Source organism: Cynoglossus semilaevis, chromosome 1 (assembly GCF_000523025.1).
Source record: "Cynoglossus semilaevis isolate Cse_v1.0 chromosome 1, Cse_v1.0, whole genome shotgun sequence".
Classification (NCBI taxonomy): domain Eukaryota; kingdom Metazoa; phylum Chordata; class Actinopteri; order Pleuronectiformes; family Cynoglossidae; genus Cynoglossus; species Cynoglossus semilaevis.
Window position 1 is genome coordinate 31,257,702 of NC_024307.1, and position 7,409 is coordinate 31,265,110.

At 43.6% G+C, this 7,409-nt stretch overlaps 1 protein-coding gene and 1 long non-coding RNA gene across 4 annotated transcripts in view; one reads left to right on the top strand and one right to left on the bottom strand.

Moving 5' to 3' along the window:
• Positions 1–3,285, bottom strand: part of LOC112487089 (uncharacterized) — a 14,198-nt gene extending 10,913 nt beyond the window's left edge. Inside the window, exon 1 of the long non-coding RNA XR_003049822.1 lies at positions 417–3,285. This is a non-coding gene — a long non-coding RNA (uncharacterized LOC112487089). The remainder of the gene's footprint in view (positions 1–416) is intronic.
• LOC103390288 (nuclear factor 1 B-type) overlaps positions 1–7,409 on the top strand; it is a 59,042-nt gene that overhangs the window by 25,416 nt on the left and 26,217 nt on the right. The window lies entirely within an intron of this gene.

Genomic DNA, 7,409 nt, shown 5'->3' on the forward strand with positions numbered 1-7,409 from the left:
CCTCTCCCCCCCCCCCACGCCATACATACAGCGCCCCCCCCCCCTCTCCTCCTAAAGAGGACTCCCTGTAGGCCTCGTCTTTCACAGTGCCTGCAAAGGAAATACATTATGTGTAAAAAGAATTCCATATGGTGTCATACGATCTGTGTAATTCTCTCTCAATTGATAAAAAAGTCACCTTGTATGCACAATTCTCTCCTTTGTTAAAGGTACTGTAACGCATGTACTGTATGAACTCTCTAATGCGCTTCCCTTCCTCCCTCACAGAAAGAAAAGATTCTAGGATAATAATCCAAAACAGTATTAGAATGTTTCGCCCAACTGCTAAAATTGGACACTAATCTGTTATTCCATTATAACAGTTAAAAAGAAGCTCAACCAGCTCAACAAGAAAACACTGACAAGAAAGCACTTACCACCTCCTTCTTCCTGTGGCTGACTTCAGCTGCCGTAGTTTACATTGAGGCCTCCTGTCTTGGCTGAGATGGAGAGCGTGTGCAGGCGTACGGGTAGGCTCTTCCAGGTAAACCCTGCCAAGTTCAAGTGGCTTGGAAGGAGCCCCACGGCACCAATTGGGAAGAGATTCCTGCAGGGCTGCCAACCCGTGAGTGTCAGTAGACTTTTGTGTCGGCATTGTCTGCAGAGAGACATGCACATTCAAGCATGTACTTAGGAAAAAGGAAATAAAAAAAAAAAAAAACAAACAGCAGTGATGTGTTTGTCAGTAGGTTAGATCTAGCAAAACAGCTGCAGAGATGGACCTTTGAATTTTTTAGTTCTCATGATGCAACAGCACATTTAATGTCAGAATGTTTTACGGCCCTTGAACAGATTCTACTCACACAACAGTAACTTGTCCTAGGATTTTTGGCTAAACAGTTTCTGTACCATAAATCGTATCATTTTATCCAAACACACTGAACCAAGCAGACCAGGGAGACAAACTCCTCATAACACCTCCAGCATCTGTGATCCACCTCTGATCTTGGTGAACATATTTTGGCATCTCTGATAGAGTGAAAACAATATGCTTGAATGAGTGGAAAGCATAGACTGCAGGAGCTAGCTGTGAAGCGGGTTGTAAAGGCCCCCACCGTGTTGCCCTGATTGGACAAATCCTAGCAGGCTGAGGAAGTGGAGGAAGGACTGCTGGGAGGGTTATACGCTGGGCTGGTTAGAGATGTGTGAGTAGCTTGTGGGGAAAAGCGGGAAGAGGGGGAATTCCTGTTCCTGAACAGAAAAGTGATGGAAAAAGTGAGTGCAAGATCTTGCTTATGCTGCTCCATGTCAAAACAGCCAAGTGCTGCCGTCATCTGTACAAATATTTCAAGAGATTATGGTTCGGGAGCCTCGTGAGAAAGGCCGAATCAGACCTCTGAGGACAGCCCTACTTAAACTGACATTAATAAAAAAAAGCCTTCCCTTTTTAACATGCTCAGGCCAAGAATTTACTCATTAAACCAAAGTTTTCTCTCTAGCTGAAAACAAACAGCAATCTGTCATGTCGGTTTTAATCTATTAAGATCAGGACCAAAATAAATTTGGTGAGAAAAAACTATTATTCTCGTATTCTCCTCCAAAATAACTGCGATAGACTGTGATTCTCCTTTCAAAATACATGCCATGCCTGCTACCAGAACAATGCAAATTATGTTTGTATTATTTCTAATAATAATTTTCCAAAAACTCTCAGGAGATGCTGATAAAGTGTTTTCTAAAATTGTGACCAAACACTGCAGCTCCCTCTCTGGATGTCGTGCTTTGTTTATGACTCTCCCACAGAATCTGAAATTAATTTAGCGCCCCTTCTCTTCCCACTGTAAACTGGTGCTGTGCAGCCAAACCACATGTTGTTATTGCTGCAGTGGCAGAGGGGGCTGCCTCAGCAGGCCTTAGTAGCACAGAACAGATTTGCTCTGTTTTTTTCTGTCAGAATATCAAATAGTTTCTCTCTGTGTCTTTCTCGTTTTGGTGGTGAATATCACCCTTAGTCTGCACTTTATTATGATTAATAAATCAGACACTTGTGGCAGGGCAAAGGGAATACTCTGCTAACCCTGAGAGATCAGATTTGCATTTTGATCTCTTGTAAGCCCAAGATCTTTTGTCATGATTATCTGGTGCTTTATTGTGGTTAGTGAGGAGCTGTTGACTGAATTGAGTCTCTTGATGCGTGTGCCCAAATTGTGCTTTTGGGACCTACAACAACCAGGACCATAGATGTCTTCTCTGCTCTATTCTGGATATCTCCAGACAATGGAAGGGTCCACAAGGAGCAGAGGAGCTCCACTGTCTCTGGATGTCTGCCAAGCCAACGTTCTGACCTTGCAGCAGTCACTTTCCCTTGAGTTATGTGAGAAACCTGTTTCATGATGCGGTGTCTGGAAAACTCTGCTGCTCCTGACTGTGGCTCACCAAAATGGCACTTACCTGGAATAGAACCACGAGAACCACAATAATTATAAAACAGAATTGTGGTTCTAGTCAAATTACTCCAATAATTTCCCTATTGTTGCTCTAAAAGCTTCTCTCCTTGGTCTTGTGCCAGTGAAGCGACCAAACTCCTTTCCCTCAAGTAAACCTTTTGGCTCGGAGCCTCAATCCCTGTGGATGCTTTGATTTGGTCCAGCTCCGGCTGGGGGCCTCTGAAAGCCATGTCTCCGGGCTCATTAACAGAAAAGGAGGGGTTTTACTGGCCATGCGGCTGACTGTAAACTGTAAACCCACCAACAAGCATCTCTTTCCCATTTGAACCTCTTATATCCTAAATGGTTAAAACACGTTTTTATTGTCATGGCCCTAATATGACTTTACATTACTTCATCAATGTAACCCAATGCATTTTTTAAAATGTATTATTGTGGTCAGTCTTATTTCATTATGGTGCAAATGGACAGACAGACAGACATTTGAGCCTCAAAGAGCCTCAAATCCGCCTCCTTGATGTTGGTAATTACCAGAGCAAACAAACTAGATGTCTAACTAAACTAGATTAAACTAAACTAGAAATTAAATGTCAGGCTCTCTATTTGACAGTTACAGATGAGGTACTCAAAAGGATTAAGGTTTGACACCCAGCCTTATTCCCATGATGTATTTGAAAAGAACATAGCATGGCAATTGATGATTCAGCAGCACAGATCGTCTGGATGCTAAAGAAGAAAAACTACAGGACTGCGTCTTTTCCACCTGCTGCTTCATTCCCTACTGGAGTTGTAATGGCAAAAAATAAACTGGCTCGACATCTGTTGGCAATGTCAGTAGTCTGTTTTTATGCTTGTAATGACACATCTTCTCCCCCTTCCCCACCCTATGTCCCGTTCCAGGGGAGCAGTGCCAGCAAAATCGTCTGAATGAGTGCACACGTTGTTTTCTTTGTCTGTTTTGGGCCAAGATCTGGTCTTAGATGTGGTGGCATTCTATGATCGGATAATTCCTTCCACGTCCCAAGTTTAAGGTGTGTGTGGGCGTGTGTGTGTGTGTGTTTTTTTTTTTTTGCTCTCTTGGCAGAGCTCAGAGTGCAAACAGTGGCAATGGGTGGCAGGGTTCTTCTGTAGCCTCACTCCCAGCTGGAGGAGAGCCATTTTGCCCTCTGAGGGAGCACCCAGTCTCCCTGGCTTGGCCTGCTGCTCAGCCAGTGGGAACTCCTCTTGGCTGAGGCTAGACGCCCTTGTAAGCGCTGACAGTCACTGACACATCACTGGCAGAGAACTCAAAGACGCAACATTACGCAGGCCTCTGTTAATGTTTAATTGCGTGCTTCTGTAACTGAAATTAGAAAAAAAGAAAGAAAAACATGTTTAATGTTCCATATGCAGTAAAGTTGTGGGATTACAACTCAAATCGTTCTTTTGGACAGGCAATTGAACCTGTCATAGACAGGACAAGACTTTCAAGTGTTTGTCAAGCACTACTTAATTAAGAGATTACTGCAACAAACTTAAGGAGTTTCACATTAAATGTTTTCTTCTTAACGTATGACTCCTTCTAACATTATTTAACCGTTAGTTGCAATGCGTCTAAATTCTTTGTGATCCTGCATCCAGATACACTAAGTAGTGAAACCACATACTTTTCCCCAGTCCACAGTGTCTTGTCATGTAGGCGTCCATTTCATTGAAAAACTTTTTAAGAAATTCCTATTCTCATTCTCATGATTTTTATTTCTTGATGTTTTTGTTTTCTATTTTAACCAGTTGACATAAGTTTCTTAAATTCAAAGTGCTTTACTCTGATCAATTGCAGTTGGCTGCAGGCGTGGGTCTGCCAGGCTAATTGTGTGGCTGGTTAATGATAAAAATATTAGTACTGTTGCTGTGGCTAACTGTGCTGCCTTATCAGTGTGGACCAGAACAGCATTAATTAAACGACAAGCAAACGGCAGATGCAATAACATTTTCAGATGACTTTAAAAAAAAAAAAAAAAAAGTACCTAGGAGAGCCAAACAATGCAGTATTAATTCATAGTGTGTCCTTGGGACTGTGTGGGAGCTGAAAGAAAACCAGTGGTTAAGAGCAGTCAAGCCTTGTGAGTATCACAACCAGGCTGTCCCTGAACTATGATCTGTGGGCCAACTTGTCTCTCTTGGGAGAGTCGGGAAATTCCCAGACCTCTAAACACCCCCCAGCAGCTAACATTCCCTCTGTCCCCCCTCCTTCTGGACCAGTCGAGACGTGCAGGTTTGAACCCTCTCTCTGTGTTTCTGTCCTCCCATGCCCATTGCCACTCAAGCAGCAGGGGTCCGCTGCATTTGTCTCATAATTATCCGAGTGGATAGGGGGGTTCTGAAGATGAAAGACATGAATCACAGAGCTCCTCTGTCAAAGGTCTGTCTGCCTGGCTGGGGGGTTTTGGATCTATCTCCCTTGTCCTTTTCTTTTTCGTGGCATCTACCGCCCACCCCACCACCTCTGTTCCGTCACACACACATACTGGCTTACTTTTCCTCAAGAGCTGCCTCCACAAGAGCATAATCGCCGACAGTGAACGCTCGTGCACGGCCCCCCGAACACCACCCCACCCCACCAGCTATCCCGCTGATTCATTCACAAGTACAAAACTGTAGAAATACCCCCCACCCGTACATCCTGAAAGACTTCAGACTTTTTCTTTCTCTCCCCTCTACCCTCACATGCTCCACCCACCCGCCAATCGGCCAGCCGCCCACCTCACCCGCTTGCTCCCTCCAGCCCCTCCCTGCTTCATCCGCCTCTTCTTTTTCTCCACCCCACCACCACCTTTCTCCTTCTTCTCCTCTTAACTACTGGCTAGGAGTTAATGGACTGTTTTGGCTAGTCTCCAGACGGTGAGTGTCACCTCATTAGCCTATAGCGGCTCACTCCCAGACTGCCCCCTGTGTGTGTATGCGAGTGTGTGTGTAGGAGGAGGACTACAATGACGGAATGCCATTGGTTTGTCTCTCCCAGCCCTCCCAGCCTTTACCCTCTCCTCCTTCCCACCACTACAATGAATGAGAAAACGTGCATAATGCAATCTATAGTCTCGTCCTCACTCCACCCTCCTTTTCCTCCTTCCGTCACAGCCCTGCATTTAAAGAAGAGCTTCAGCTTGGAAGTTTGCCACCATTTAATGAAAAAAAAAAAAGTGTCTTCCAGCGATAGCGATGTGGCCAACCTTCCACCCTCATATTGGACCTTTTCTTTTTCATCCCAGCTTGCCGAATGGCAGGGTGGCAACAGCGGGCGAATGTAAATGCCACCCGGTGCTGCCAGTCAATTACACTACAACAAAGCTAATTGTTTGTTTGGTGCATACTAGAAAGATGCCGAGGTCGGCCATTGATGGGTCCATTGTTTCAGCGCAGATGCAGCGTTTCTTGTTCTCACAGTCCAGACTTAACACTGATTAAACTTGTGAATGAAGAAATTCCACTTTTTGGGAAAAGCAGCAAATACATGAGATGTTGCATTATATAGAGTATATAAATGTATATATATATATATATATATATATATATATAGTGGACAAAATTATTTTAAGTGCATCTATTACATTACATATCATCCTCAAAAGAGGAAGTCACACAGTTTTCATTCAAACGTCTGACCAATAAATATCAGTGGGATGGTGCCTGTCTTTGCTTTAATGTTTGTCATTGTTAGACTTTGACTGACTCAGTGACAGCTTCAGCCATTAGCTTTCTTTGAGATACAAAAATATATTCAGAGAAGTACAAAAAAAAAAGATTAAATATAAGTATTTCTAATATCCTATTTTAGTGTGTAAATGATTTTTAAAAACTTTTCAAAAGGCCATATTTAACCTTTTGATGAGCCATTCTTGGCCCCTAAATTTTAGTTTGGTTAGGCCTCACTATAAATGTTTTTTTTTTTTAATTCTATGTTATCACTAAAATGGCAAATAGCACAGGTCAGCTCATCACGTATGTGTACACATGTATGGTAATCTCTGTATTGCATGTATGCGGACATGTGTGCCAACATATTGGTTCGACTTTATTTCCCAAATTAAGAGGTGGAGAAGTTGAATTGGCTTAACCCTCATCTGCATCTTTGGTTTCGTAGCAGTGGATCTATTTGTCAGGTTCTTCCGTCTCCTCTCTCAGGCACGGTGTAGCTAATGATCCATCAGGCCATTCAGTCCCTTGTTCAAGGCCCACTCGCCGCTGAATGTGCTCCCTCCCCATCCACACTGTTTGGTGACCTCAATGAGGAGCCTGTTGTCCTCGTTGCCTTGGTTTAAATGCTCTCCTCTTTTCACTGCCGTGAGAGTTTATGGAGGAGAAGGCACAGAGTCCCGGCGTAAAGAAAGAGGGCCTGCTCTCCACCGGCATTAGTATGCACTGATTAGAAACAAACACACACGGATGATGCATGTGTGCACGCCTATACACACACTAAGGCCTGTCATTGTTCTCGTTTGGGCTTGGATCCCACTTGATTCCATGAGTTTTAAAACCCTGACAGCCATCCTGGGTGTGTGTGTGTGTGCGTGTGTGTGTGTGTCCTCCTGCTCCACTGCACAAGTCTGTGGTGTCTGTCTTGGAGAATAGAAGCAAAATGACATTGTTCTCACAGACGTTTCAACTTAAGCCCCTCTCACTTTTTCCCAGCTCCTCTCATATGTTAGTCGTTAAAATTGTGTCTTTGTCTGTGTGTGTTTGTCTGAGTGTGCGTTTGTAACTCATCCTATTGTACCTGCATTCCTTGTCTCAGCAGTCATTCGATAGCTCGCTGAATTACCTGGTGCTGCTATAAGTCAAGAAGAAATATTTGCCTAGTTCCATTTATAAGATTACCATTTCAGGGTCAATGCATTAGTCCGCTGCTGACAGATCATAGATAAAGCCTTAAAGAATGTCTACAGGATGATCTTAATGTGGATTTTGGGGTTTTACCACTGAGCAAAGCTAATTTTCCATATACAA